This window comes from Pan paniscus, chromosome 21 (assembly GCF_029289425.2).
Source record: "Pan paniscus chromosome 21, NHGRI_mPanPan1-v2.0_pri, whole genome shotgun sequence".
Taxonomy (NCBI): domain Eukaryota; kingdom Metazoa; phylum Chordata; class Mammalia; order Primates; family Hominidae; genus Pan; species Pan paniscus.
This window is the reverse complement of record NC_073270.2, coordinates 40,526,787-40,549,000: the sequence shown is the minus strand read 5'-3', so window position 1 is coordinate 40,549,000 and position 22,214 is coordinate 40,526,787. Positions and strand designations below refer to the sequence as shown.

At 40.2% G+C, this 22,214-nt stretch overlaps 1 protein-coding gene across 6 annotated transcripts in view; it reads left to right on the top strand.

The window, feature by feature from the left end:
* Positions 1 to 22,214, top strand: part of NCOA6 (nuclear receptor coactivator 6) — a 110,481-nt gene that overhangs the window by 10,276 nt on the left and 77,991 nt on the right. The window lies entirely within an intron of this gene.

Sequence of the window (22,214 nt, the reverse complement as noted above, 5' to 3'; positions counted from 1 at the left end):
GTGCAGTGGTGTGATCATGGCTCACTGCTGCCTCAACCTCCCAGGCTCAAGCGATCCTCTTACCTCAGTCTCCTGAGTGAACACGTGGGACTACAGGTGTTCACCACCTCACCTGGCTTTTTTTTTGGGGGGGGGTTAGAGAATGGGTCTTCCTATGTTGCCCAGGCCAGTCTCAACCTCCTGGGTTTAAGCGATACTCTTGCCTCCCAAAATGCTGGGATTACAGGCGTGTGCCACTGTGCTCAGCCTGTGTCTTTTTAATGGTAGCAATGTTGGCCTTGCCCAGGATAGTACTGTATTTAAATTGTGAATACTCATTCGAATTGTGGTCAGTAATAGCCCTCAGGTGCTTTCTTTATTTGTGCCCAGGCAGTTCTTCCTGATTTTATATTTGCATTGTTTATACTTTCTCTAATAGCACGTGTCCCCATGAAATTTTAAAAATTATGTTTAAGGCTGTACACTGTGGCTCACACCTGTAATCCCAGCACTTTGCAAGGCCAAGGCGGGTGGATCACCTGAGGTTAGGAGTTCGTGACCAGCCTGGCCAACATGGTGAAACCCCGTCTCTCCTAAAAATACAAAAATTAGCCTGGCGTGGTGGCGTGTGCCTGTAATCCCAGCTACTTGGGAGGCTCAGGCAGGAAAATTGCTTGAACCTGGGAGGCAGAGGTTGCGGTGAGCCAAGATCATGCCGTAGCACTCCAGCCTGGGTGACAAGAGCGAGACTCCGTCTCAAAAAACAAAAAAAAATTATGTTTAAATACCGCAAATACATAACTTCTGAGTCATTTTCATATTCATACAGTCTTTACAAATTTAATTCATATAAAGGTTTTTTTAGTCTTTTTTCATTTGGCAATATATTGACGTACTTTTCTACACATCTGTATATTTATCATTTTTAATGGATATATAACAACCAAAGTCTAAAATACTCTGGTTATTTGGCATTTGGGTGATTTTCAGTTCGTTTTTATTTATATTTTACAATTTTTTTTTTCCCCAAGATGGAGTCTTACTCTGTCACCCAGGCTGGAGTGTAGTGGCACGATATCAGCTCACTGCAACCTCCACCTCCCAGGTTCAAGCAGTTCTCCTACCTCAGCCTCCTGAGTAGCTAGGATTATAGGCATGCGCCACCATGCCTGGCTAATTTTTGTATTTTCACGGGATTTTGTATTTCATGGGATTTCACCGTGTTGACCAGGCTGGTCTCGAACTCCTGACCTCGTGATCTGCCCGCCTCAGCCTCCCAAAGTGCTGGGATTACAGGAGTGAGCCACCATGCCCAGCCCTATTTTACAATTCTAAATTGTAGCGCTGTTACATCTTTTTATAAATCTTTTTTCTTCCAGTTTTTTTCTTAGAATATATTCCCTAAAATGATTTCATTAGGTCTGAGGCTATCACTTTTTAGCCACATTGTCAGATTATTCTTTAGAACAACTACCAGTTTATAGTGCCACTAGCTACTAGTTAAAATTGAATTTCATAAATTTTTTCTTCTAGTATAATAGCAGTTCTTCAGTTTCTTGGGCTTTTTTTGATATTTTAAATGTTTTATTAAAACTTTAAAACATACAAAAAGCCCCAGAAATAATAGTACAGTGAACCACCCTTATACTCACCATCTATATTCAACATGTTGTCATATGTTTAATAATATGTTTATTATGTTAAACTTTTTAAAAATAAAGATATCATGATACTATGCCTTTAATATTTTAGCACACATCACCTGCAAGTAAGGATATTCTTCTACATAAACACAATACCATTATTAACACCTAACAAAACAGTAATTTCTTAATATTATCTAACATTAGGTCTGTAAGTTTCTCCAGTTGTCTCCAAAATGACCTTTTTTTTTTTTTTTTAAGACAGAGTCTCACTCTGTTGCCCAGACTGGAATACAGTGGTGCAGTCTCAGCTTACTGCAGCCTCTGCCCCGTGGGTTCAAGCGTTTCTCCTGCCTCAGCCTCCCAAGTAGCTGGGATTACAGGTGCCCGCCACCATGCCTGGCTAATTTTTATATTTTCAGTAGAGACAGGGTTTCACCATGTTGGCCAAGATGGTCTCGAACTCCCGACCTAAAGTGATCCACCCTCCTCGGCCTCCCAAAGTGCTGGGAATACAGGCGTGAACCACTGCACCCAGCCTATTTTTTTTTTTTTTTTTTTTCTGAGACGGTGTTTCACTCTTGTCTCCCAGGCTGGAGTGCAATGGCGCGATCTCGACTCACTGCAACCTCCTCCTCCCAGGTTCAAGCAATTCTCCTGCCTCAGCCTCCCTAGTAGCTCGGATTATAGGGGTGTTCCACCATTCCCAGCTAATTTTATATTTTTAATAGAGACAGGGTTTCACCATGTTGGCCAGGCTGGCCTCCAACTCCTGACCTCATTATAGGTGGTCTACCCACCTCAGCCTCCCAGTGTGCTGGGATTATAGGCATGAGTCACTGTGACCGGCTGTAATTTTTAAATTTTTTTTGTAGAAGTGGGGTCTCCCTATGTTGCCCAGGGTGGTCTCAAACTCGTAGGCTCAAGCAGTCCTCCTGCCTTGGCCTCCCAAGGTGCTGGGATTACAGGCGCGAGCTACCACGCCTGACCTCTTCTAGATTTTATTTCTGTTTTTGTATTATTCATTTGTAATTTTTTTTCTCTTTGTTGCAATTTGGGCACAGATTTATTTCTTTGTTTTTTTTATGTAACAACGTGGGAAAAATCTCACTGAGCCTCTGACTTACTGTTTATAATATGTTTATAATATGTGTTGGGATGAGTGGTTTTGGAAATCTCAAGTTTCATGTTTTACTAATTTATCTTTTGTTTCTTATACTAAGAAGTTAGGATTGAAGTTTAAAAATTAATGTTAATATTTCCTAATCCCTTAAATTGTCTATTATCCCTACCAAGAGCAAATCAGGGTTGTTGTATTGAAATGCCAATCACCTTGACAGGCATTTTGTTGATCCTTTCAGAGCATTAAGTTTCTCTGATTTGGCTGGAGAGCTGCACAAATTTTCCCTTGGGAGCCCCAGATCTGAGAATAAGCATGAAATAGTTTGTTTTTTTTTTTTTTTTTTTTTTTTTAAGACAGAGTCTCCATCTGTCGCCACACTGGAGTGCAGTGGCGCAATCTCAGCTCACTGCAACCTCTGCCTCCCAGGTTCAAGAGATTCTCATGCCTCAGCCTCCCAAGTAGCTGGGACTACAGGCACATGCCACCACGCCCAGCTAATTTTTTTTTTGTATTTTTAGTAGGTACAGGGTTTCACCATGTTGGCCAGGCTGGTCTTGATCTCTTGACCTTGTGATCCTCCCACCTCGGCCTCCCAGAGTGCTGGGATTACAGGCATGAGCCACCGTGCCCGGCCACCATGAAATAGTTTTATAAAGACCTCATGAAAGGGTATAGGGAGGATGAAATTGGATCTTATAATAGTTATGCCTAGGCAAATTGTCTTTAACAGTGGGCATTTAACTGTTTATTTAGACACTTTAACAATGTCTTATAAGTTATCCTGAAACATTTAAGGTTGTGTGGTTACAAGGCCAACTTAATTTTTTAAGTACTATAAGTATAATATTCAGATGGAGGCATTCATGAAATAATGTTGTTTCAATTAACCATTCCACAGTCTTTTTGTTCTTGTATAGTAACTTCAGGAGCAGGAAAGTGCCTAGCAGAGTGCTAGTAGGCAGTTGGTAAAGGGTAGTCAAATAAATGCATCCATGGAAAGTTTTCAAATTACAGTAGATTATTAGAAATTAAGAAAGACTTCTGTTACATATTGAGAGATACATATTTCTCATAAAAATAACTCATGTTCTGTAAATCTGAAATTGATTCATAATATGAAGTTTTTTAAATGCAGGCAAAAGAGTCTCATGATGATAAAGAATCAACAATGTTATTATTAGCCAACTGAGAGGGAGAGGTTGTTGCACCTAGACAACAGATCAGAGGTTTGCATTTGATACAAGCTGAAGAATATGCTTGTATTTATGAAGCAGGTGCCAGAGGAATTCTAGTATTTTTATTTTACAAAGCTACTTTAAACATATTTGAATAGAGATAATCATTTGTAAAATGCATTTTGAAAGCATATATATATATATATATATATATATATATATACACGTTGTTGTTGTTGTTGTTGTTAAATAGTCCTTGAGTTTTCTTAAACCTGGAAGGAACCTGAGATTCTGTTTAGTCCTAGCTCTGGTGTTCCATCCTCTCATTTTAATACTCTTAGACCAGAGAGATTTATGTCTTGCCCTAAATCATAAAACAACTTTATGGGACAGCCATGACTAAAACCCACTCTGCAATGCTCAGCCTAGCCCTTTTTCCGTTTTATCACCCTATATTTTCATATCAAAAATAATGCTAGTCTATCTGAATAGGTACACAATTGATTTTACTACTAATAGTTTGACATATGTCTACATTGAAAGCATTTGAAAAAGGATATTGAGGTTAAGAAATGGTTGCGCAGAGTCCGGGCACGGTGGCTCACACCTGTAATCCCAGCACTTTGGGAGGCCAAGGTGGGCAGATCACAAGGTCAGGAGATCGAGACCACGGTGAAACCGCGACTCTTCTAAAAATACAAAAAAATTAGCTGGGCATGGTGGCAGGCGCCTGTAGTCCCACCTACTCGGGAGGCTGAGGCAGGAGAATGGCGTGAACCCGGGAGGCGGAGCTTGTAGTGAGCCGAGACTGCACCACTGCACTCCAGCCTGGGTGACAGAGCGAGACTCCGTCTCAAAAACAAAAAAAGAAAAAAGAAAAAAAATGGTTGCACAGGCGTTAGGCTTTATTTAATTTCCTCATATGGATGCTACAATAGCTTCAATAGTGCACAGTTATGAACCCAGGACATGTGTTTTCTATTTACTTGTTTGCTTGTTTTTTGCAGTTCTCACTTGTAATACTTATTTTTTTCATAGTCTTAAGTAGGAAAGTAATGTTAAATTAAAAAGTATAATAATATCAACATATTTACAATTTATAACAGAAAGAGTAGGAAAGTGATATGAAGGACTTCATTTGTAGCTAACTATATCTGTGACCTAGGACAAATCATGTAACCTTGACTATTTCTGATACCTGCTTACTTAGAATCTTTCAGAGATTCTGCCCAGGACAAATGTATCTATTGTAAAAATGTGTTAATTGATGTGTAACATACAAAGAAAAGCACACAAATTATAAGGTTAATGAATTATAAAATTAACACACTTGTGTAACCACTACTGTGGTATTTCAAAAGTATATTGAGCCTCTTTGATGATTATAAGCTTTCCTTAATAAAAGCCACTGGACTAGAAATTGTAGATAGGTCATCTGTCTTTTACAACTCTTTTTTTTTTTTTTTTTTTTTTGAGACAGTCTAGCTCTGTCACCCAGGCTGGAGTGCAGTGGTGCAATCTCCACTCACTGCAACCTCTGCCTCCCAGGTTCAAGTGATTCTCCTGCCTCAGCCTCCCGAGTGGCTGTGACTACAGGAGTGCGCCACCATGCCTGGCTAATTTTTTTTATTTTTAGTAGAGATGGGGTTTTGCCATGTTGGTCAGGTTGGTTTCGAACTCCTTACCTCAGGTGATCCACCCACCTTGGCTTCTCAAAGTGCTGGGATTACAGGCGTGAGCCACAGCACCTGGCCTTTTACAACTCTTTCTAGAGTAAAATTAGCAGAAACAGTGGTAGAGAGAAGGAATTTGGCCAATCACAAAAATTTATTTTGAATAGGTTTATAAGTGTTTATATGTAGTCTTGGTCCTGGGAGGAATGGAGAGGGGTCCCACTGACTAACTTTTCTGAGAGTGGTCAGAGAGTTCTTAAGCAGGTCTGTTGATTCTGTAGAATACATGAAATTCAATTTATAAAAGGCCTAATTTCAACTTAAAGGATTGGATTATAAATAGACTTTACTTTTTAAAAAGGAGGCATTTTGATCCTAATGTCCATAGGGTATTTTACTTTGGCAAGCTGCATTTGGCATGTGGGTTGGATCAAAACTGACTAAATTAAATAAGATCTGCTTAATAAAAAAAGCATTCAAGTCATGTCTTATTAGTTATGTTGAATACATGTAATATGGCAGAATTCTTTATTGGTTCCATGAAAAGTACCAAGAAAAGACAAAAAGGTGAATTTCTCACTTGTTCATAATTCTGGAGGCGAATGGAGGCATGGATAAATCCAAAAAGCAAAATAAGCATTTATTTGGCCTTCTCTCTGATATTTTCAGAATTCATAACTTTGCAGGGGGAAATCAAGGCTACCTTACGATCTCAGAGAAGGGCAGGTGTATATAGTTAGTTTCATTCAGCTGCCTCTCTCTCTGTCATCTTGAATTAGCTTTTTCTTGATCACACAGATAAAACTTTAGCTCAATGATTTCCCAAACCTGTCTTCACATTGAAATCACCTGTGGAGCTTGGAAAACTGATGCCATTGTCCCTTTCCCTTCCCCAGCAGATTGTGATTTGATTGCCCTGAGAGTATGGCCTGGACTTTGGAATTTTTAAAAGATCCCAAGAAGATCTAAAGTGCAGACAAGGCTGGGCACTGTGGCTCACGCCTGTAATCCCAGCACTTCGGGAGGTCGAGGCAGGCGGATCACCTGAGGTCAGGGGTTCAAGACCAGGCTGACCAACATAGAGAAGCCCTGTCTCTACTAAAAATACAAAATTAGCCAGGCGTGGTGGTTCATGCCTTTACTCCCAGATACTCGGGAGGCTGAGGCAGGAGAATCGCTTGAACCCGGGAGGCAGAGGTTGCAGTGAGCCAAGATCGCACCATTGCACTCCAGCCTGAGCAACAAGAGCGAAACTCCGACTCAAAAAAAAAAAAAAAAGCACAGACAAGTTTGGGAACCACTGCTAGCTAAAGCAGAACTGGCCACTGTGTGACCTGTGACTTTTTTCCCCCCATAAATATTTGGATAAATATTTATAAATAGAGGGAAAAATATTTTGATTTAAGAATCCTGGCTGGGCACAGTTCCAGCACTGTGATTTGATTTAAGAATCCTGGCTGGGCAGAGTTCCAGGGAAGGTAGGGCAGGAGGACCGTTTGAGGCCAGGAGTTGGAGATCAGCCTGGGCAACATAGCAAGACACTGTTTCTTTTTTTTTTTTTTCTTTTTGAGACGGAATCTCGCTCTGTTACCAGGCTGGAGTGCAGTGGCACCATCTTGGCTCACTGCAACCTCCGCCTCCTGGGTTCAAGCGATTCTCGTGCCTCAGCCTCCTGAGTAGCTGGAACTACAGGCGCCTGCCACCACACCCAGCTAATTTTTGTGTTTTTAGTAGAGACAGGGTTTCACCATGTTGGCCAAGGTGATCTCGAACTCCCGACTTCATGTGATCCACCCTCCTCGGCCTCCCAAAGTGCTGGGATTACAGGCATGAGCCACCAGGCCCCGCCAGCAAGATACTGTTTCTACAAAAAAACAAAAACTAAAAAAAAAGGCCGGGCACGGTGGCTCATGCCTGTAATCCCAGCACTTTGGGAGGCCGAGGAGGGCGGATCATGAGGTCAGGAGATCGAGACCATCCTGGCTAACACGGTGAAACCCCGTCTCTATTAAAAATACAAAAAATTAGCCAGGACTGGTGGCAGGCACCTGTAGTCCCAGCCACTTGGGAGGCTGAGGCAGGAGAATGGCGTGAACCTGGGAGGCGGAGCTTGCAGTGAGCTGAGATTGCACCACTGTGCTCCAGCCTGAGCGACAGAGCGAGACTCCATCTCAAAAAATAAAAAAGGAAATTGCCAGGCAGTTTATTCAGCAGGATTTCCATGTAGGGTACAATAGTTATTTATTGTTGCATAACAGATTGCCACAAATTTAGTAGTTTAAAACAACATACATTTTTATTATGGCATGGGTTTCCATGGGTCAGGAATCGGCATAGCCTAGATGGGTCTTCTGTTTCAGGGTCTCTCACAGGAGGTAGTCAAGGTGTCAGCCAGGGCTGGTGTCTCAGCGCTTGGCTGGGGAATAATCTGTTTCCAAACTAACTTGGTTGGTGACAGAATTCTCTTCTTGAAGGGACGTTGAATTGAAGGGCTTGGTTTCTCACTGGCTGATGGCTGGAGGTTGCTCTGAATTCCTTTCCATGTAGCTTCTTCAACATCACAAAGCTGAGAAAGGAATAGCAAGTCTCCTAGGAAGATGGAAGTCACAATTTTTTATAATCATGGAGTGGCATCCTATCACATTTACCATAGTCTGTTAGTTAGAAGCAAATCACCAGGCCAGTCCATACTCAGGAGGAAGAGATTACACAAAGGCATGAACACCAGGAGGCTGGAGTAATTGGTGGCCATTTTACAAGTCTGTCTACCACAGACTTCTTTAGAAAAAACAATCCTAAAATTTGTATGGCAGGCACCACAAAAGACCTTGAGTAGCCAAAGCAATCCTGAGCAAAAAGAGCAAAGCTGGAGGCAGTACACTTCTTGACTTGAAAGTATACAAAACTATTGTAACCAAAACAGCATGGCACTGGCATAAAAACAGACACATAGACCAATGAAACACCATAGAGAACCCAGAAATAAATCCACACATTTACAGCCAACTGATTTTCAACAGAGACACCCAAAACATACATTGATAAAAAGACAGTCTCTTCAATGCATGTGCTGAGAAAACTGGATATCCACATGGAGAAGAATGAAACTAGACCCCTATCTCTCACCATATACAAAAATCAACTCAAAATGAGCTAAAGACTTAAATGTAAGACCTGAAACTATGAAACCACTAAAAGAAAACATAGAGGAAACACTTCAGGACATTGGTCTGTGCAAAGATTTTATAGATAAGACCTTAAAAGCACAGGCAACAAAAACAAAAGCTGGCAAATAGGATTATATCCAGTTAAGAAAGCTTCTGCACAGCAAAGGAAACAGAGTGAGGAGATAACCTGCAGAATGGGAGAAAATATTTGCAGACTATTCATGTGACAAGGGATTAATATCTGGAATAAAGAAGGAACTGAAATGTTTCAACAGCAGAAAAACAGTCTGACTTTAAAAATTGGGTACTTGATCTGAATAGACATTTCTCCAAAGAAAATGTAAAATTGTCAGCAAGTATATGAAAATCTGCTTAACATCACTAGTCATCAAGAAATGCAAATCAAAACCACAATGAGATATTATTTCACCCCAGTTAAAATAGTGGCTATTACCAAAAAGATGGAGAAAAGGCAACTATTATATACTGTTGATTGGAATGTAAATTAGTACAGCCATTATGGAAAATAGTTATGGAGGTTCCTTAAAAAGCCAAAAAGAGGGCTGGGCGCAGTGGCTCACGCCTGTAATCCCAGCACTTTGGGAGGCAGAGGCGGGTGGATCACAAGGTCAGGAGTTCGAGACTAGCCAGGCTACTATGGTGAAACGCTGTCTCTACTAAAAATACAAAAATTAGCTGGGTACAATGGTGGGCGCCTGTAATCCCAGTACTAGGGAGGCTGAGGCAGGAGAATCTCTTGAACCTGGGAGTTGGAGGTTGCAGTGAGCCGAGATCATACCACTGCATACTAGTCTGGGGCCTGGGCAACAGAGTAAGACTCCGTCTCAAAAAAAAAAAAAAAAAAAAGCTAAGAAGAGAACTACCATATGATCCAGCAATCCCACTAATAGGTATATATTCAAAGGAAAGGAAATCAGTATGTCAAAGAGACATCTACATTCTCATGTTTATTGCAGCACTATTCACAATAGCCAAGATAGAGAATCAACTTGTGTCCATCAGTACATGACTAGATAAAAAAAATGTGGTATATATACCATAAAAGAATGAAATCTTGTCATTTGTAGCAACATGCATCAGCCTGGAGGACATTATGTTAAGTGAAATAAGCCAGGCACAGAAAGATAAATGCCATATGTTCTTATATGTGGAAGGTAAAAAAGTTGATCACAATAGAAGTAGAGCGTAGAATAGGCCAGGTGTGGTGGATCACACCTGTAATCCTAGCACTTTGAGAGGCCCAGGTGGGTGGATCGCTTGAGCCCAGGAGTTTGAGATCAGCCTGGGCAATATGGCAAAACCTCATCTCTACTAAAAATATGCAAGAAAATTACCTGGGCGTGGTAGTGCGCGCCTGAAAATCCAGCTGCTAGGGAGACTGAGGCACAAGAATTGCTTGAAACCAGGAGGCAGAGGTTGCAGTAAGCTGAGATTGTACCACTGCATTCTAGCCTGGGTGACAGAATGAGACTGTCTCAAAAAAAAAAAAAAAAGGGTATAAGAAATAGAGAGTAGAACAGAGGTTACTGGAGTCTGGGAAGAGCAGGGGAAGGATAAAAAGGAGAGGAGAGACTGGTTAATGGATACAAAATTATAGCTGGATAGGACGAATAAGTTCTAGTGTTCTCTAGCACTGTAGGATGACTATAGATAAAAATAATTTATTGTATATTTTCAAATAGCTAGAAGAGAGGATTTTGAATGTTCCCAACACAAATAATAAATGAGGTGATGGATGTGCTAATTAATTACTCTGATTTGATTATTACACATTGTATACATGTATCAAAATATTATACTGTACCCCATGTATATATACAGTTATGTGTGATTAAAATAATTTTTTTGAAAAAGAAAGCGGAAGTAACATGTTTTATATATTTTATATTTAAAATATAAATATTGCTCATGATGTTAAATATTCTCAAAAACATTAGTCTCAGTGGGAAGCAATATTTGAGTATATTTAAATTGTTTAACCACTTCTGTTGTTGAACCATCAACAGAATATTTTGATGAACTTTTTTTTTTTTTTTTTTTGAGACAGGGTCTCACTCTGTTACCCACGCTGGAGTACAGTGATGCAGTCATGGCTCACTGCAGCCTCAACCTCCCAGGTCCAAGCAATCCTCCCACCTCAGCCTATTGAGTAGCTGAGACCACAGGTGTGCCACCACACCCAGCTTGCTTATTTATTTATTTATTTATTTATTTATTTATTTATTTATGACAGGGTCTCCCTCTGTCACCCAGGCTGGAGTGCAGTGGCGTGATCTCGGCTTACTGCAACCTCCACCTCCTGGGTTCAAATGATTCTCCTGCCTTAGCCTCCTGAATAGCTGGGACTACAGGCACCTGCCACCACGCCCGGCTAATTTTTGTATTTTTAGTAGTGATGGCGTTTCACCATATTGGTCAGACTGGTCTCCAACTCCCGACCTCAGGTGATCTGCCTGCCTCAGCCTCCCAAAGTGCTGGGATTAAGGCGTAAGCCACCACGCTTGGCCTAAATTTTATTTTTGTAGAGATGGAATCTCACTGTATTGTCTAAGCTGTGATGACGGTTTTTTGTTTTTTTTTTTAAACGGTGTTTCTCCCTGTCACCCAGGCTGGAGTGCAGTGGCGCAACCTCCACCTCCCGGGTTCAGGCATTTCTCCTGCCTCAGCCTCCTAGTAGGTGGGATTACAGGTGTGTGCCACCACACCCAGCTAATTTTTTGTATTTTGGGTAGAGACGGGGTTTCATGATGTTGGCCAGGTTGGTCTCTCGAACTCCTGACCTCAAGTGATCCGCCTGCCTCAGCCTCCTAAAGTGCTGGGGTTACAAGTGTGAGCCTCTGCACCCATCAGTGATGAACTTCTTTGAATATAAATCTTTGACCACAAAATCAGTTATTTCATTAGGTTAGATTCCTAGATTGTTAAGCTTATGGTTAAGATGTTAAGGATAATTCTATTTGCTTATATTTAAGCAAAATGTAAATGTTAATCTATTTCATTGTACATTGCCACAATTATTTTATTTTTAAATCTTCCAGTTTGATGAAAAAAGACACATTTCACTTTGTTTTTTTTTTTTTTTTCTTCTTTTTTTTTTAGACCAAGTCTTGCTCTGTCACCCAGGCTGGAGTACAGTGGCGCCGTATTGGCTCACTGCAACCTCTGCCTCTGAGTTCATGTGATTCTCCTGCCTCAGTCTCCCGAGCAGCTGGGATTACAGGTGCGGGCCACCACACCCTGCTAATTTTTGTATTTTTAGTAAAGACGAGGTTTCACCATGTTGTCCAGGCTGGTCTTGAACTCCTGACCTCAAGTGATGCAGTCGCCTTGGCATTCCAAAGTTCTGAGATTACAGGTGTGAGCCATCATGCCTGACCTGTTTTTCTTTGATTACTTACGAAGTGTAGCAAGCTTTTTGATCATTGATTATTTTCATTTCTAATTTTATAAATCGCTGGGCATGGTGGCTCATGCTTGTAATCCCAGCACTTTTGGAGGCTGAGGTGGGTGGATCACTTGAGCCCAGGAGTTGGAAACCAGCCTGGGCAACATAAAACCCTGTCTCTACAAAAAATACGAAAATTAGCAGGGCATGGTGGAGGCTGAGGTGGGAGGATCACTTGGGTCCATCTACTCGGGAGGCTGAAGTGGGAGGATCACTTGGCTGCATTGAGCTGGGAATTGTGCCACTGTCCTTTAGCCTGGGCAGCAGGGTGAGACCCTGACTCAAAAAACTAAAACAAACAAAAATGTATAACTCTCAACTTGCATTTTGCCTTTCAGTTCATGTGCATTTTGACTTGCAAAAATTTTAAAATAATGTAATTATATAATTAAACCTATATTTTGCTTAGTTGTTTCGAACAGTTCATGAACTGATATATTTTAATATGTAACCAATATATGATCATAGTATTATTTCGTTTTTATATTTTCACCAATTTTTTTTTTCTTTTTTTTGAGACGGAGTCTTGCTCTGTTGCCAGGCTGGAGTGCAGTGGTGCAATCTCGGCTCACTGCAACTTCCGACTCCCTGGTTGAAGTGATTCTTCTGCCTCAGCCTGCCAGGTAGCTGGGATTACAGGCATGCGCCACCACGCCCAGCTAATTTTTGTATTTTTAGTAGAGACGGGCTTTCACCCATGTTGGCCAGGATGGTCTCGATCTCCTAACCTTGTGATCCGACTGCCTCGGCCTCCCAAAGTGCTGGGATTACAGGTGTGAGCTACTGTGCCTGGGCTAATTTTGTATTTTTAGTGGAGATGAGGTTTCTCCATGTTGGCCAGGCTGGTCTTGAACTCCTGAACTCAGGTGATCTGCCTGCCTTGGCCTCCCAAAGTGCTGGGATTATAGGCGTGAGCCACCGCACCCAGCCTATGAATGATTTTTTAATGTGTTGTTTAATTTGATTTGTCAGTATTTTGTTGAGGATTTTTGCATTAGTGTTTATCACTGTGTCTATCATCTTTTTTTGATGTTTCTTTGGTTTTGGTATCAGGGTAATATTGGCCTTGTAGAATGAGTTTGGAACTATTCTCTTCACTATTTTTTGGAATAGGTCGAGTAGGATTGGAATTAGTTCTTCCTTAAATGTTTGGTAGAATTCAGCAGTGAAGCCATTGGATCCCAGGCTTCTTTTTTATTGTGGCTTTTCCTTATGGCTTTGATCTTGTTTTTTGTTTTGTTTTGTTTTGTTTTTGAGATGGAGTCTCTGTCACCGAGGCTGGAGTGCATTGGTGCAATCTCGGCTCATTGCAACCTCCACCTCCTGGGTTCAAGTGATTCTCCTGCCTCAGCCTCCCGAGTAGATAGGACTGTAGGCACGTGCCACCATGCCTGGGTAATTTTTGTATTTTTAGTAGAGACAGGGTTTCACCTGATCTTGTTACTTGTTACTGGTCTGTTCAGGTTTTGGATTTTTTCATGGTTAATCTTGGTAGATTGTATGTGTCTAAGAATTTGTTTCTTCTAGGTTTTCCAATTTATTGGCATATAGTTGCTTATAGTAGCCTCTAACGATCCTTTGAATTTCTGAAGTATCAGTTGTAATGTCTCCTTTTTCATCTCTGATTTTATTTATTTGGGTCTTCTCTCTTCTTTTGTTAGTCTGGTTAAAGGTTGTCAATTTTGTTTATCTTTTCAAAAAGGCAGCTTTTCATTTCACTGATCTTGTGTATTCTTTCAATTTCATTTATTTCTGCTCTCATCTTTATTATTTCTTTTCTTCTACTAATTTTGGGTTTGGTTTGCTCTTGCTTTTCTAATTCTTAAAGATACATTGTTAGGTTGTTTATTTGAAATTTTTCTACTTTTTTAATGTAAATGCCTATAGCCATAAACTTCCCTCTTAGTCCTGCTTTCACTCTATCTCACAGGTTTTGGTATGTTGTGTTTTCATTATAATTTATTTCAAGAAATTTTCCAATTTCCTCCTTAATTTCCTCATGGACCCACTGGTCATTGAGGAGCATAGTGTTTAATTTCCATGTGTTTGTATAGTTTCCAAAATTTCACTTGTTATTGATTTTTAGTTTTATTGTGGTCATAGAAGATACTTGATGTTATTTCAATTAAAAAAATTTTTAATACTTGTTTTGTAGCCTAACATGTGGTCTGTCCTTGAGAATGATCCATGTGCTGAGGAGAAGAATGTGGATTCTGCAGCCATTGGATTAAATGTTCTGTAAATATCTTATTAAGTTCATGTAGTCTGTAGTGCAGATTACATCTGATTTTTCTTGGTTGATTTTCTGTCTAGATCATCTGTCCAGTGCTGAAAATGGGATGTTAAAATCTCCAGCTCTTACTGTATTGGGGTCTGTCTTTCTCTTTGGCTCTAATAATATTTACTTTATATATCTGGGTGCTCCAGGATTGTGTTCATTTATATTTATAATTGTTATATCTTCTTGCTGAATTGACCCCTTTATCATTATATAATAACCTTCTTTGTCTCTTTTTTATAGTTTTGTCTTGAAATCCATTTTGTCTGATCTAAGTATAGCTACTCCTGCTCTTTTTTGGTTTCCGTTTGCATGGAATATTTTTTTTCCATCCCTTTGTTTTCAGTCTGTATGTCTTTGTAGGTGAAGTGTGTTTCTTGTAGTCAGCAGATCACTGGGTCTTGTTTTTTGTTGTTGTTGTTCATTCAGCCACTTTCTGTGTCTTTTCATTGGAGAATTTAGTCCATTAACATTCAATGTTAGTATTAATAAGTAAGGACTTATTCCTGCCGTTTTGTTATTGGTTTTCTGGTTGTTTTGTGGTCTTCTTTTCCTTCTTCCCTTCCTTCCTGTCTTTCTTTTAGTGAAGGTGATTTTCTCTAGTGGTATGTTTTAATTTACTTTTTATTTCTTATCTGTTGTATTTTTTTATTTGAGTTTATCATGAGGGTTGCAAATAATATCTCATAACCATTATTTTAAACTGATAACAACACTGATTGCATAAACAAAGAGAAAACTAATAAAAACTCTACATACTAATTTTGTTCCCCCCACTTTTAAACTTTTTGTTTGTATTTTTATCTTATTGTACTGTCTGGAAAAGTTGATGTAGTTATTATTTTTAATTGGTCTCTTAGTCTTTCTACTTGAGATATGAGTAGTTTATACACTACAATTACAGTGTTATAATATTCTGTGTTTGTCTGTGTACTTACTATTACCAGTGAGTTTTGTACCTTCAGATGATTTTTATTGCTCATTAACGTCCTTTGCTTTCAGATTGAAGAATTCCCTTTAGCGTTTCTTGTAGGACAGGTCTGATGTTGATGAAATCCCTCAGCTTTTGTTTGGGAAAGTCTTTATTTCTCCTTCATGTTTGTAGGATATTTTCACTGGATATACTATTCTAGGGTAAATTTTTTTTCCTTTCGCACTTGGAATATGTCATACCACTCTCTCCTGGCCTATAGGGTTTCCACTAAAAAGTCTGCTGCCAGATGTATTGGAGCTCCATTGTATTTTTTAAAATTGTTATTTGTTTCTATTGTCTTGCTGCTTTTAGGATCCTTTCTTTATCGTTGACCTTTGGGAGTTTGGTTATTAAATGTCTTGAAGTAGTACTCTTTGGGTTAAACTGGCTTGTGTTCTGTAACTTTCTTATACTTGAATATTGATATCTTTCTCTAGGTTTGGGAAATTCTCTGTTATTATTCATTTGAATAAACTTTCTGCCCCTCTCTTTCACTCTACCTCCTCTTTAAGGCCAGTAACTCTTAGATTTGCCCTTTTGAGGCTATTTTGTATTAATAGATCTTGTAGATGTGCTTCATTCTTTTGTCTCCTCTGACTTTGTATTTTCAAAGAGGCTGTCTTCAAGCTCACCATTTTTTTCTTCTTCTTGATCAATTCTGCTGGTAAGAGACTGATGCATTCTTTAGTATGTCAGTTGCATTTTCAATCCAGAATTTCTGCTTGATTTTTTAAATTATTTCAGTCCCTTTGTTAAATTTATCTGATAGGATTCTGAATTCCTTCTGTGTGCTATCTTGAATTTCATTGAGTTTCCTCAAAACAGCTGTTTTGAATTCTCTGTCTGAAAGGTCACATATCTCTGTCTCTCTGGAATTAGTCTCTGGTACCATATTTAGTTCATTTGGTGAGGTCATGTTTTCTTGGATTACCTTGATGTTTGTGGATGTTTGTTGGTGTCTAGGCATTGGAGAGTTAGGTATTTATTATAGTCTTTACAGTCTGGGCTTGTTTTTACCCATCTTTCTTGCGAAGGCTTTCTGAGTATTCAAAGGGACTTGAGTGTTGTGATCCAGGTCTCTTGTCACTGCATTTGTATCTACATTAGGTGGCACCCCAAGTGTAGTAAAACTGTGGCTCTTGCAGACTCATAGAGGTACCACCTTGGTGGTTTCAGGTAAAATCCAGAATAATTCTCTGGATTACCAGGGAGAGAGTCTTGTTCTCTCCTCTTACTCTCTCCCAAACAACTGGAATTTGTCTATGCTGAGCTACCTGGAGCTAGGGGAGAGGTTACACAAGCACCCCTGTGGCCACCCCACCACTGAAACTACACTGGGTCAGACCTAAAGCCAGCACAGCACTGGGTCTCTCGCCCAAGGCCTGTAGTAACTACCACCTGGCTACCACCTGTGTTCTTCACTCAAGGCCCTAGGGCTTTACAGTCAGCAAGTGGCAAAGCCAGCCATGCTGTGTCCTTCCCTTCAGGGCAGCAAGTTCTCTCCAGCCCTGGGTGGGTCCAGAGGTGTTTGGAAGCCAGGGCCTGAAGTCAGAAACCTTAGGAATCTATCTAGTGCTTTGTTCTGCTGCAGCTGAGCTGGCACCCAAGTAACAAGACAAAGTCCTTCCCGTTTTTTCATCCTCTTTCTGCAAACAGAGGCATCTTTCCCTACGGCCGCCACCACCCCAGACCTGTGGCAAGCACCACCTGGCTACTGCCAGTGTTCACTCAAGGCCCGAAGGCTCTTGAGTTAGGTTGTGATGAATGCTGCCAGGCCTAGGACTCTCCCTTCAGGACAGTGGGCTCTTGTCTGGCCCAGGGCAGGCCCAGAGCCTCTTTGAAAATACGCAGTCAGAGGAAACAAAAGAAAAAAGAATGAAAATGCCATCCAAGAACCAAGGCCTGGAATTGGGGACCCCGAGAGCCTGCTTAGTGTTCTTCATAGCCCAAATAGTAAAGGGAACTTTGTCTTGTAGCTTAGTGTCTCTGGTACCTAAGCTGGAAGCTCTGTCTCCCAGGCTGGAGTACAATGGTGTGATCTTGGCTCACTGCAGCTGCCGCCTCCCAGGTTCAGGTTCAAGCAGTTCTTCTGTCTCAGCCTCCCGAGTGGCTGGGACTACAGGCATGCACCACCACGCCCAGCTAATTTTTGCATTTTTAGTAGAGATGGGGTTTTACCATGTTGGCCAGGCTGGTCTCGGACTCCTGACCTCAGGTTATCTACCCACCTCGGCCTCCCAAAGTGCTGGGATTATAGGCATGAACCACCATACCCGGCCCCTTTACTCCTCTTTCTTTTCTCAAGCAGAAGGAGTCTCTCCCTGTAGCCACCACAGCTGGGAATGTGCTGGGTCATACTTGAAGACAGCATGTCTCAGTCTCACTCATGGCCCCACGGCAAATACCACCTGGCTATCAGTGCTGATTATTTGGGGCCTCATGGGTCTTTAGTCAGCAGGTGATGAATGCTGCCAGGGCTGAGTCCTTCCTTTCAAGGCAGTGGGTTCCCTTCTGGCCCAGGGTATGTCTAGAAATGTCATCCAGGAGCTAGGGTCTAGAATGGGGACTTCAGGACTCTGCCCTCTCCTACTGTGGCTGAGCTGGTATCCAAGTTGCAAGACAAAATCCTCTTTTACTCTTCCCTCTCCTCTCCTCAAGCAGAGGGAAGGAGTCTTTCCCGGAGCTGTGAGCTATGCTGCCTGGGCTTTGGGAAGAGGTGGCACAATTACTCCTTGGCCGTGCTGGCTGATGGTCCAGGTTCTTATCATGAGTCAAATGACTCATGGGGAAATGTAGCCAGAGGAGCCCCCTTCAAAAAAGGAGATAAAAAGCAGGAGACATTTTTGTTGTTGCGTATCTGAGATGGGGTAAGAGTAGAAATATTGATACTAAGCGTTTAAGAGGTTTTATTTATAGCTAACTTTTGTTTTCAATAGGTAATATATTCACATGGTTCAAAAGAAAAACATTATTCAAAAAGATACATAGTGAGAAGTCTCGATCTCACCCTCAGCTCCCATGGACCTTTATGGTCTTTTTCTTCCAACCTTTTTTTTTTTAATTTGAGACGGGATGCTAGCTTTTTTGCCCAGGCTGGAAAGCAGTGGAATTCCAGCATGCTGGAATGCTGATCATGGCACACTGCAGCCTCAGTCTCCTCAGCTCAAGTGATCCTCCCAATTCAGTCTCCTGAGTAGCTACAAAACCCAGTCAATTTTTTATTTATTTTTTTTAGTTGAAACAATATCTCACTGTGTTGCCTGGGCTGGTCTCGAACTTATAGGCTCAGGCTGGAGCTCAGTGGCACAATCACAGCTCGCTGCAATCTCTGCCTCCCGGGCTCAAGTGATTCTCTCACCTCAGCCTTCTGAGTAGCTGGGACTACAGGCACACACTACCACACCTAGCTAATTTTTTGTATTTTTTTGTAGAGGCAGGATTTCACCATGTTGCCCAGGCTGATCTCAAATTCCTGAGCTCAAGCAATCGGCCCTCCTCAGCACCCCCAGAGTGATGGGATTACAAGCATGAGCCGCTATACCTGGTTCTAACTTTTTTAATATGAAATATTTCAGGTCGTGTGCGGTGGCTCACACCTATAATCCCAGCACTTTGGGAGGCCGAGGCAGGAGGATTGCTTGAGCCTAGGAGTTTGAGATAAGCCTGGGCAACATAGGGAGACCCTATCTCTACAAATAATCAAAAAATTAGCTGGGCATGGTGGTTGTGCACCTGTAGTCCCAGCTACTCTGGGGCTGAGGTGGGAGGTTACTTGAGCCCAGGAGTTTGAAGCTGCTGTGAGCTGTGATCATGCCACCGCACTCTAGCCTAGGTGACAGAGCAAGACTCTGTCTCAAAAAAAAAAAAAAAAAAATTCAAACATATAGAAAAGTTGAAACAATAATACCATGAAGACCATGTAGTTTAAACAAGTGTTAACATTTTGCCATATTTGTAATATCTACCTTTGCTGAATAATTTGAAAACAAGCTGCAGACATAATGACACTTTATAACCCTGTGCTTTAGCATGCATCTTCTAAGAATAAAGAACATTCTCTACCTAATTACAAATAACATTACCACACCCAAGAAAATTAAAAATAATGCCCTAATACCTTCTACTCAGTTCACATTCAGTTTCCCCCAGCTGCCTAAAAAATTATTTCAAACTGTTTTCTTCAAACCAGATCTGAGTAACATTTCTGCATTGCAGTTGGTTGTTGTGACTTTCAGTCTCTTTTAATCTAGAACTCTATCCTTCCCCTATTTTTTCCCCCAAGATTTTGGCTTTTTGAAGAGACCAGACCAGTTTTATTGTAGCAAGTTCCATATTCTAGTTCTGTCAGATTACGTTTTCTTGTGATTTTTCTTGTTGCTCTATCTCTTGAATTCCTGTGAAGGAGAAATTACGTTGAAGACTTGTTTAGACCTAGGTTAGGCACTTTTGGTAATAATACATCATAACTTAGTCTGTGTATTTAAAGTTACATCACATCAAGAGGCATAAATGAAGAGTCTCACTCTTGATTGTTGCTGAGTTTGATCACTAGGTTAAGCTGGTGACTGACTGTCACATCTTCCCATTATAATGGTACTCAGTTTTTCCCCTTTGCAATTCGGAAGTAATCTCTGGAATGATCCTTTGGCACTGTGGTAACCTGTTTTCCAACAATTTTCGATCATGCAAAAATGATTTTTAGCAACCTGTGATCATCCTTGCCTGAATCATTTATTTCATTTGGGGTTGCAAAATGGTGATTTTGAAATTCTTTCTTTGCTTCTACATTTATTAACTGGTAGTCTTCTGTAAGAGAGCTTTGCCACTCTACCGAGGATGAACCCTTCTAAAAAGGCTGTAAATTGCTTATTTCTTTCTCTTTAATTATCAATCTTCAGAATAAGTCATTAATGTCATAGTTACCTCCAATGATGGGAAGAAGTGTTTTTTTTTAAAGTTTTTCACTCTCTGAGTTATTGCTGGAGATTCATGGATTCTTATTCATGATATCAATTTTAGTCATTATTCTCTTTTGGTACTCAAATTGTCTCAAATTTGCCCAGTGGAAAACCCTTAAAACTGGCTCCTGTGTTCTTGTAACACACTCCTCATTAGTATGAGTGCTTCCTTCCCTCTGGTATAACATCATTTTTTAAATTCACCTTGTAAGATAACCATTTTTATTGGTCTTATGTTTCTTTCTAGAGTATTTTAGCACTAGCATGTATAAAATATTTTTTCTCCCCTTTCCCCAAAAAAAGTAGCACAAGGTACTCAATGGTTTACTCTGTTTTTTTTCTCTCAAAAATATATCTTGGAGATCTTTTTGTGTCAGTACACAGACAGCATTTTCCTTCTTGCTGTGTTTCTTTTTTTTTTTTTTTTTGCATTTCATTTTGATGGATGTTCTATAATTTAAATCAGTCCCATTGATGGACATCTGGGTAATTTCCTAACTTTTCTATTACAAGCAGTGCTGTAGTGCATAACACTATACATATGTCATCTTATATGATGATAAGTGTATCTGTAGGATTGCTATCCAGAAGTGGAATTGCTAGGTTAATAGTTTATGCAATTGTAATTTTTTTTAAGAGATGAAGTTTCACTGTGTTGCCCAGACTTGAGTGCAGTGGCTATTTACAGATGCTATTATAGCTCACCACAGCCTTGAACTCCTGGCCTCAAGTAGTCCTCCTGTCTTAGCCTCTCAAGTACCCAGGATTACAGGTGTGTGCCAGCACACCCAGCTTGTAATTGTGATTTTGAAAGACATTACCTAATTGCTGGTGTACCAGTTTGCACTACCGCCAGCAATGAATAAGAGTGCCTGTTTCACCATAACCTTGCTGGGAACAGTAAATTATCAAATTTTTGGTGTTTTGCTAATCTGATGAGTGGAAAATTGTTTTTTGCTTCTTTTGTGTGAGGGTAAACATCTTTTCATATGTTGAATGTTCGTTTGTATTTCTTTTTCTGTGAATTTTCTGATCATATTCTGTGTCCATTTTTATACATTTGTCCAAATTGATCTTTTTATTTTATGTGTCTGTATAAGCACATATACATACACATACCTATGCATATTTTTTTCTATATCATTCTATATAGGGAGATTTGTTCTTTTATCACTGATATGATTGCAAATATTTTTTTCTTAGTTTGTTGTTTTTTTGACTTACAATGTTTTTTGCTTTGCAGAATTGATTTTTTTTTGCATTTGAACTTATCAATCTTTTCTCTTATGGCTTTATTATTACTTTTTTTTGGAGACAGGATCTAGCTTTCTTGCCCAGACTGGATTGCAGTGGCATGATCATACTCACTGTAACCTCAAACTCTTGACCTCAAGTGATCCTCCTGCTTTAGTCACCTGAATAGCTGGGACCACCGGCATGCACCACCATGCAAGTTCCATGCATAAGTTTTATATCTACAGTAAATATTTCAAGACTTAAACTGAAAATTTAATGAAAAATATAATGTATAGATATTATGGATAAAATAGGAAAAAAACTTATACCTAAAACTTTGTGAAGTTTAAAAAGCTAAATTTGAAATCCTGTTAGAAAAGCGGGTCTTGTATTTTGTATGTGTACAAAATATTTTGTTTTGGGCTCTAAGCATATGCAGATAGTGTGACCTGATGTTAATTAATCTTGACAGAATTAAGAATGAAGGTATGGAGAGGGCTCTAAGGCTTAAAGTGACAGTTTTATGATTCTTAAGTGAAGCTT